General features: G+C 36.1%; 1 pseudogene; it reads right to left on the bottom strand.

Annotated features, from left to right (window-relative positions):
* Positions 1-5,389: 5,389 nt before the first annotated feature.
* Positions 5,390-10,272, bottom strand: part of LOC114890226 — a 58,083-nt pseudogene continuing 53,200 nt past the window's right edge.

Below are 10,272 nucleotides of genomic sequence, written 5' to 3'. Positions count from 1 at the left end.
TGCCACAATAAGCCATGTCAGAATATGTCTAGGTCTCTGTTTGCTAAGGCACAATTTTCCTTTCTCATTTGAAATTAAAGCTAAGTATATGCCACCTGCTCTTACTAATCTGTGATTTTAACAAAATATTTTAAACAGTATTTATGTTTTCTGCCATTGTTGTCTCTACCAATTGTAGAGTGGATCCAGTCAGTCATGTCACACATATTTATAAAATGATCAATTATTTATGTCTATCTATAGTTTATATATATAATTGTATATATATACACATACATATACATATATATTTATGTATATATACATATACATATATAAAAAATATAAAGAATCCTAGACAATTGGTAGAGAGAAATATACATTATTCTCACTTCATTTTGGATGTACCTGGTTCTTGATTTTCATTTGATCTCATGATATTCTGCTTATATTCCTACTCTTTCATCCATGGGCAAACGCTTGCTAGGTAGCGTTTTTGACAGAAAAGTGCTGTGGCCGGGATATGTCCTCACAGTTATCCATTCTTGGAGATTTGTGGGTGAAGAAAATGACTACTTTTAGAGTTTGAGTTCAGCCTTGTTTACCAAGGATTTGTAGAAGCATGATTTTTTGACACCATATGCTCCTTTAAGTATGTAAGTTCTTAATAATTAATGGTTTTCCTGACAGTTTCCTTTTCATACATTAAAGGGAAAACACATTAGATACTGTGATACAGATTATTTTATGCCTTATATGCTGTGGTAGGCTGAATAATGGATCCTCAGAAGATATCCATACCCTAATCCATGGAACCTGTGAATGTTACCATATGGCAAAAAAACTTTGCAGGTATTATAAAGTCAAGATCTAAATGCTATGACATGTACCCTTATATAAGAGATGTTTGACACAGACTACAGAAGAAGAAAGCCATGTGAAGGAAGTAGAGGGAAGCAAAGTCAGAGAGAAAAGGAGCTATGCCACTGACTTTGATGATGGAGGAAGAGTGCATGAGTCAAGAAATATAACTCTAGAAGCTGGAAAAGGAGAGGAAACAAATTCTCCCTTAGTTCCTCCAAAGGGAGCTTGGCCAGGTGGACATCTTGGTTTCAGTCCAGTGAAACTGACTTTAAACTTCTGGCCTCCAGAACTGTAAGATAATAAATTTGTATTGCATTAAGCCATGAAGTTCGTGGTAATTTGTTATACCATGACATAAGTAATTGTATAACAACTGCATGCTGTATAATAGTTGACCACAGTGAACTTTGTCCTTGAGGGCCATATTATATTTAGAGAATTAATTTTTATTTTGGTTTTAAAGGGTTTTTCTTGTATGTTACCATAATTTTTCAGACAATACTCAGGTAGAATTTTGATAAAGAATTCTCATAAATACTCAAGATAACTATCCTGTATATAGAATAATCCTACATTGAAGAAATAACCAAAATAAATGCTATTGCACACAGAAAATGCATCTGTGACTCTGACGCAAAGAATTTAGGTGATATTCCTCTTCATCTCATCTCTTTGATTCTTGTGCAAGATTTGTGTCTAGATGTTTCTAGAACTCCATGGGGGATTCCAGAAACATGTGTTTTTTCTAAAGCACCACAATAAGTCTACATTCCATAGAATTTTTAAAAATCACAAGCTTACATTTTTCTAGTACTTTTCATGGAATCCATAATTCATAAAGAAATTATATGTTACAAGGAGTAGAGTTGTTGTTTATTCATTTTTTCATGATTTTCTTATTTTGTTTTCCCTCAAGAGCCGTGTAGCATATTTTGGACACTCAAGCAGGTAAAAAATAGCTTCACAAATTAAAGATTAAAATAAATAGAACTTAAATAGAGAAATTAAATGAGATTTTTAAAAGTTAACTTTTAAAAATCATAAGAATCCTATGGACACTAAAACATTCATTGCTGATAAATCATTTAATGATAGACTTTACTGCCTTCTCTGAGCTCCAATGTAGATTATGGTAATTATGATTAAAAATCCTTTTCCATTTAACATTTTATGATGACAAAAATCCTTTATTGGACCATCTGAGAATTCATTCAGTCTTAGATTTTACCATTGTCTGCCTACTTAGCACAATGAAAGGAATGTCAAATAATTGTATTATGATAGTGAAATATGAGCCTTATATTTTAACTTTAAAAGATTGAAGTGGTTAAGAACTATATTCTTCCTAAAAGTGCTTGAGACATAAAGCTGACCAGTAGATGCCATAGACTTCATTGAAAATGTTTCTCTTCCTGACCCCTTAATATACTTCCTTACATGTCTATGCCATTTTTTTCTTCTCAATACTCTGCTTCCAGTCCTTACTCTCAGCATATTAATTTATTGACTATCTTTCTGCAGCCATCCAGCTCAAAATGTTTTAGCTCCTTATCCCATAATTCCTACTGAAACTTCCTCATCTACTAGATTGTCCGTGATCTCTAATGAAAAGATGGGGATTCTGATCTCATTTGCTCATGTCACAGAGAGCACAATCCATTCACCATCCCTTCCCCAATTCTGTGCTTTAATTCTTTTTCTCCATCTGTTCTCTTCCCCCATCTCTAAATATGTTCTAGCTTGTCCTATGCTAAAAGTTATTTTTTCATTTAATCCTGACCAACTCTTTAAACTCTCTTTCTTTTCTTTCTCTGAAAACCTCTTGAAAGTACAGAATATCTTGTTGCTTTTGCTAGCTCATCATTCACTCACTACTGAAACTCTTGAAATTTGGTTTATATTTGGATCAGTTCTCATCTCTACAGATGCTTCTTATTCCTTGACTGACTCTTCTTCCTAAGCTGTCTTGATATTCTTCTCTGTTCTATATAGAGCTTAATCTCTGACATTAAATTAAATAATATATGAGTTTAAATAAGATAATATGGGGTGGGATAGGGAGGGTGGGAGGTAGACACAAGAGGGAGGGGGTATGGGGATATATGTATATGTATTAGCTGATTCACTTTATTATACAGCAGAAACTAACACAACAATGTAAAGCAATTATACTCGAATAAAGATGTTAAAAAAAAATAAGATAATATATGTGACAAGAACTCCAGCTACAACCTAAATATAAGAATGAATTATTATAGCACATATTATAATTGTAATAACAATTATTATTATTAATAATGTTATTATTTCTACTTTCTTGGTTTAAATAACCCTACAGTAGCTGAATTACAAATTTCTATTCTGATTTCTGGGCTAGGATTTAGTCCCGCATATTACTTTTTATTTCAGATGTATTTCCATTTGTATAGCACACCTTTCAACAACTCAAACATAGCATATGTAAAACTTTTACTCATCTTCCCCATTTCTTGGGGGAAAAATATGAAACAGCATTTGCTTTTTCTGCCTTCCTCATTTCTACTAATAGAAATCTTTCCAGACACAAAATTGAAATGTGGACATTTTTTTGGACTTAAAAGCAAGAACTCTGGATCCAAACTTCATGAGTTTGAATCCTGGCTTTGCTAGTTATCAGTTTTGCGACCTTGAGAAGTGTATTTATTCTTTTTGTACCTTAGTTTCTTCATCTCAAAAGTGTGAATAGTAACATCTCATGTATCCGTTCTGTAGATTAAATGTATTAAAATACATAATACTTAGGAAAGTGGATAGCACACAATAAGCATTATATATGAGTTTATTGTTATTATAATACCTTTTCTCCCTTAATTTCATCAGTCATAATTCTTATAATTTTATTAGTAGGATTTATGTTCTTACAAAAATAAAACTGAATTTAAATTCAGAAAATTTGAATCTATTCCCAATTCCAACTCTTTCTCAATTTTTTGGCGAATCATTTAAATTTAAAGAAAGTTTTATTCTGTATGTTTCAAACAAAATGTTTTATGTTATAATGCGTAGGCATTTCAACATTATAACTTGCATTTATCTCTTTTTAAAATAAATTGTTCTGAATCTGTTTTTTAAGGCTTATTACCTCATTACTTAGAACAAGAAACTGTGTAGTAATACTGCCTAGTTTGGGGCCTTAACCCCATCACTCAAGATTAAGTGACTGCAGGTGAATTATTTTATTAACCTGTGCTTCAGTTCTCCCTTCTACAAAATGGTGCCAGTAGTGGTATCTCTCTTGTAGGGTTGTCAGAAAGATTGATGAGTTAGTTAAACACAACAGTGTCAGACACATAGTAAATGTGCAATGCAATTCTTATTATTAACACACTTCCATGTTCCTTCTTCTAATCCATTTTCAGTATATGCTAGAAATAGAGGTTCCTTAAATCCATAAATGTGCCTGACAGAAATGAAAACAGGTCAAGATGAAATTTCTACTTTAATTTTTTTCTTTATTCATCAATTGAAGATCACCTATATCATTTGATTTTATATTTTAATACATACAACACTTTCAGTGACTTTTCCAGTGAAATCAGGGTTGACATAAAAAATAAAGCAACTGCATGCATTTAATGTTTAAAGGCAATTCCATTTTGATGACTGCCCTCAACATTTTCAATGTTTTTAAAGTCCTTCTTTTAAAAGGGAACGTGAAGCTTCAAAATAATGTAGAAAACTCTCATAATAAATAATTATTTTTAATATAAATATAACATCAATTCCTTCAAGCCAACTGAAACTATTATAACATCATTTCACAGCAACCCAGTCATTTACTGCTGTAGCAGCATTTTTTATCTGTTTAAAAGGAATATTACATGAGTTATTGATAGTTCAGTACGTTAGAAATATATTATCGGTTTGACCTAAAAGATAAAAAAGGTCACATTTAAATTGCAAAATTATTTTAATAAATCTTTCAACTTTTAATTGATTTCTAAAGTTCCCTCTAAGTCATGCTGTTGTTTTCCTATTTTACAAGCCTGTTACATGTTGTGTGTTATTTAAATTTTATCTCATTCATTATGTATCAGAACACAAAAAAGTCTATTGTTTAGGTCATCCTGCATCATTCTCACACAGAGTATTGAGATAATTAAATTAATCTAATTATTTTCTAATCTTTGTTTCATATAAAACTTCTAATTTTTATCTTATTAAATTCAAAAGTCTTCCCAGTATGACTACTAACAATTATTTTCTCTGCCTGGAGTAGTTCAAAACTTTTACATATACTTTTACTTTTTCCTCTTCCCTTGAATTTGTTTTCTCCCACACTCAAAAATTTGAAAGAAAAAATATTTTTTTTAATTTGGAGGAGAACTTGAAAAAGAAAAGCTTTTATTGATGCACTGATAGACTGACCCGAGATTTGGAAGGGGTGTTTTGTTCATACAATACTCATCATCAAAGCAAACTGAAAAGACAAAGGTGTCTGAAATGGCTTTACACTGACATGACGCCTTAATCTGTTAAGGAAACGGACTGCTCGCTAACCGCCTTCTCATTTCATGTTTTTTACAAACTCCTCTCGTTTCTTGATGGAGGCTTTCAGCTCAGAAATGGCCTTGGCAATCACCTTCTCTTCAAACGGGGGAGATTTTGCCGATGCCTAGATTCTTCTCGATGCCCTTTCCCCCCAGCATCGACGGTGTGGAGAAATACGGACGGTCTGTTTCTTGGGCCTTGACGAAGGAACATTCGACTTCCTTTCAGTTCATCGCATCCACAAGGGAGGAGACAAATCGGTGGGCTCTGGCGTACGCCGTGGACAGGGCGGCAGGGTTTGTTGTGGCCTTAGCCTTGCCCACCTCCGTGCCAGCCTCCTGGATCCACCCGGTGAGGGTAGTCAGCAGGTCCTGGGGAAAGTCCACTTTGGGGGTGCACTGAGATCAGGGGGATGATCCTCCCAGCATGGCCACCAATGACAAGAACGTTGACTCGAGCTGGTCCACACCCTTCAGTTTGGCAACAAAAGTGTTGGCTTGGACAATGTCCAGGGTTGTCACCCCAAAGATTTTACTGGGGTTGTAAACTCCATGTTTCTTGAAAACTTCCGCTGTGATTGGGATGGGGTAGTTAACTGGATTTGAAATGATGCAGATCATGGTCTCAGGGCTGTGCGGGCACAGGCAGCAGTCAGGGTGGCCAGGATTGTGGCGTGGGTGTTGAGCAGGTCGTCCCGTGTCATGCCTGCTTTTCTTGGGACTCCCGCGGTAATAGCCACCTTGTCGCAGCCCTCCGGGCAGTCTGGCAGCTGCCCGGCTCCGAGGTGCCCTTTCACCATCGCTCTGGTCTCGATGTGGCTCCCATCGGCAGCCACTCCAGGTGTATGAGCAATACCGTGGAGGGTCGGGCGGCTCACCAAGGGGCCGCTCTTCAGGAGAAGCGAAAGCGGCTGCCGGACTCCTCCAAGCCCCCAGCACGGTTGCTTTAGCACTGTTCCGGGCCGAGGTGCCAAAGCTGCGGCGGAGAGCGGCGCCCGCAGGCCGGGCGGTGGCAGGCGGGGCGCGGACCAGCGTGGGAAGGAGCCCGCGAGGGACAAAAGAAGAAAGAAAATTTGATATTTCTATTTTTATTTACTACTATATTGCAAAAGGAAAGTCCCTGTAAGGAAACATGTGACTGAACAAACTTTTTCCCTTGTAATTCTTACCTGTTTTATTTTACCAATGCAGTCCAATAATACTCATATGTGTTTACGGATGCAAAGGTAAGTACAAAGATCAAGGTGGTTCAATAAACCCGTGACTGCTTAGAAAATTATTAAGTAATTTGGAGGCATATGTTATCTTGCTAATGATTATTTAGTTATTACAGAATTTTAATGTTAAGGTTATTAATATTTTAAATATAACTTCTTCTTAACAAATATCTTCAGCAAGGTAGAAAATATTATTCCAGTTTTTCTGCATTAAAAGTAAAGTCATAATGTGTTCCCAATAAAAGGCACCAATGTTCTTTGGAGAAATGGCTGATTCTATATTTGGGACAAAGTACAAGATAAGCATGTAATATGTTGTTCTAGGAAGCAAGTATGTGTTCAAATTCTGATGTGAAAGTGTGAAAAGGACAAGAAACTAGTGAAAAGGTGTTCCCATGGGCCAAACTTAATACAGATTGTGTATTAAAAAAAAAGAAAAACACAGAAAGAAAGAAAGAAAAGGGTTAAAGGTAATACATTATAAAAATTCAAATAACAAAAGTTTCCATGGATCCATAATGATTTTTCTTTTTTTTTTTTGCGGTACGTGGGCCTCTCACTGTTGTGGCCTCTCCCATTGTGGAGCACAGGCTCCAAGGCCATGGCTCACGGGCCTAGCCGCTCCACGGCATGTGGGATCTTCCTGGACTGGGGCACGAACCCATGTCCCCTGCATCGGCAGGCGGACTCTCAACCACTGCACCAGCAGGAAGCCCCATAATGATGTTTTAACAAAGAAGGAAGGAGGGTAAAGAAAAGGCTCTTCTTTACTTGACAATGAAAGCTAATATGCAGTGAAAGAATGAGATAATTGGAAAGGATCACTATCTTGCCACCCTTTGTGCCATAATCATCAATGAAGCTAAATGACTAGGTAAAATGTTGTTGGAGAACAGGATATTTATAAGATATTTACCGTACCTTAAAGTATCATCTTACAAATTATTGATGGCAAAAAATGAAAGATTTTCTACAATGAAGAAATCTGGTGGACAATACCATATCCAAGTGATTCAACTTAGCACAAAAATAACGAGACACAATGACTTTATGTATTGATACCTACGTATGTGAAGCAATGAAAATACATGTCACCTCTGTAATGCTTTTTGCAATGAAGCTTCATCTAGTTATAATTATGAGGCAAAATCTCACTTATCCAGATTGTGTGATATTCCATATTAGAGATTGATTATACAAGTGGACAATGGTTGACCTGCAAACTAAAGAATGCCACTTGCCGTCTGTTTCTACAAGGATGAAGTCACTAGCCAATAGAGTCGCTGACCTTTAACACACCCTGAAAGGAGTTCAGGGCAAAGATCGGGAATGAGGCACTCGATGCTCTGGGAAAATCTGGCTGAACAGGCTTCAGATAGATATTTTCAGAAGAAAATTTAAGGAGCACAATTTCTTGCATCTTCTTATACCTAGGAAAGCGGTAAAATCACTAATGGAGACATTTACTCTTCATGACTAGCATCAACCTTCTACTGAGATGTATAATTGATTGCAAGTACCCCCATCACCAAAATCATGTATATACTGACCTCCTTCCCCACCACCTCTTCAGAACAGTCCCTCAGAGCTATCTGAGAGGCTCCCGGGCTACAGTCCTCAGTAAGCTATAAAGAAAACTGAATTCACAGCTCTCACATTGTGCTTTTTTTTTTTTTTTTTTCAGTTCACAGACCATCTATAAAAGTAGAACTTTCACCCACAATCTGCAGCAATGAGCCCAGGAAGTCAAATCATTAACAACAGTATGACTTCCAGTCCAGAAAGTCAACCTACTATCTTTCCACAAGACTTGTAGCATATCAGAATGTTTCTCTAGCAACCAGTCTAGGATAGCTTTTTTTCTCCAGACGCGCAGGCTCAGAGGCCAAGGCTCACGGGTCCAGCCGCTCCGCGGCATGTGGGATCTTCCCGGACCGGGGCACGAACCCGTGTCCCCTGCATCGGCAGGTGGACTCTCAACCACTGCGCCACCAGGGAAGCCCTAGGATAGCTTTTAAATGCCTTTTTGGTTGGTCTACAGAGAGAGTCTAATGCCTGGAAATTATTAAAGTGGTGAGATAAAAATCTAAATAGAGTGGTAGAAGCAGAAATTTAAAAGAATCATGGATGCTTTAGAAAAATATATTAATAGTTCATATGGAGCTATTGATATTTGTGTCAAAGGAAAGTGAATTTCTAAAAATAGCTTCTGGGATTAAACTATGTGGAAGAATATGGTAATATGGAAAGAAACAGTATTCTCCATTTTTACTGTGAAAAATTGACTGATACCACAGTACAGAGTTATGTTTATGTTGAAGGAAGAATTTACTAATGTTAATAGTAAGAACAGTATCAAGGAGTAGTTTTATGTATTTACCACTGAAGTTTCTAAAAATTCTTCTTTTTCATTGCTTCTTTCTCTATTTCCTTTTCTCCCTCCTTTCCAGCTTTCCTTCCTGCCTTCCCCTCCCTCCTCTCCCTACCTTCATTTTTGTTGTTCCTTTTCTCCCTTTATCCTTTCCTCATTATTCTAAAATTTATTCATTAAAAAATAAATATTCATTAAGCATCTAGACTGTGAAAGTTTCTGTTTTCTTTCTGGGTCAGTAGCAGTCTTATGAGTTAGCTTAACACTGGAATTAGATATTTGAGTTTCAGATCATGAAGTCAGCTTGTTCAATCTGATAAACTACCACTTCATTTACATAGATGATGAAAATATCAACTTTATTATTAAGACAAATTTGAAATGAATTAATGAATTATTTGGTGCAATAAATAAGCCTACATAATTAAAACTATGACCTAAAGTTTATTACAATCATCTATCAAAAAATAAAGCATGTGTGCCTGGTTGTGTGTATGTGTGAATATGTTTGGTGTCTGTGTAGTGTCCCAAAGCCAATTATTGTATTATCAGCCAATTCTTCAGAACTAACAGCTGAGACTTGGACTTAATGGCATTTTGAACTTATTTCTGCCATTTGGGATATGTTTGCCAATGTTAACTCACATTTTCTTTTTAAACCTGTTTCTTCCATGTAATTCTTCATGACTGTATGAACCATTATTGATATTATTTATTTCCATTTTGCAGGAATGTTTAATGTTTCTTTGCTTCTTGAAATTTAATCACTAACCTTGTGAATACCATATGTTTCTCCTCATCTTTCTCTGGGGTAAAATTTTAACGTCTGTTCTAGGGCATACAGATTTTTCCCATTGTTGCCAAACGCATTACAGGTATTAAAATTGTGTGTAGTTCATGTTCCAGTGAATTGAATTAGCTTATCAGCTGAATGGTTACCTATTCATTTGTTTTGTGAAGGAGAGCTAAAAGGCTTAGGTGCTCGCAGACTGAAGGTGAATTTAAGGACATGATTTAAGCCTTGCAATAGTACAGAAAATATGCAGTGTGTAAAAATGTGGCTGAATTTTTTTGCATGTGATAAATGTTGATTTTGTTGTTGTCCTTGTTCTCTCTGTAGTTCACTCACTGTCATTCCAAAGCATTTAGGCTCTTCTGTGTCCACCATAACTGGGAATGGAAGTTTTCAGCATTAAGCATGTAAGGGCCACAAATAACTTTCCCAGGATTTCCATCCCCAGGGTGGCAAAGAAGCCACAGAATGTACCTGTGGCTTTAGGATTGGTATGAAAATAGCAGCAAGAACAATAGA

Source organism: Monodon monoceros, unplaced genomic scaffold (assembly GCF_005190385.1).
Source record: "Monodon monoceros isolate NGI ecotype Baffin Bay Population unplaced genomic scaffold, NGI_Narwhal_1 Super_Scaffold_11, whole genome shotgun sequence".
Lineage (NCBI taxonomy): Eukaryota > Metazoa > Chordata > Mammalia > Artiodactyla > Monodontidae > Monodon > Monodon monoceros.
This window is presented reverse-complemented; position numbering and strand designations above follow the sequence as displayed.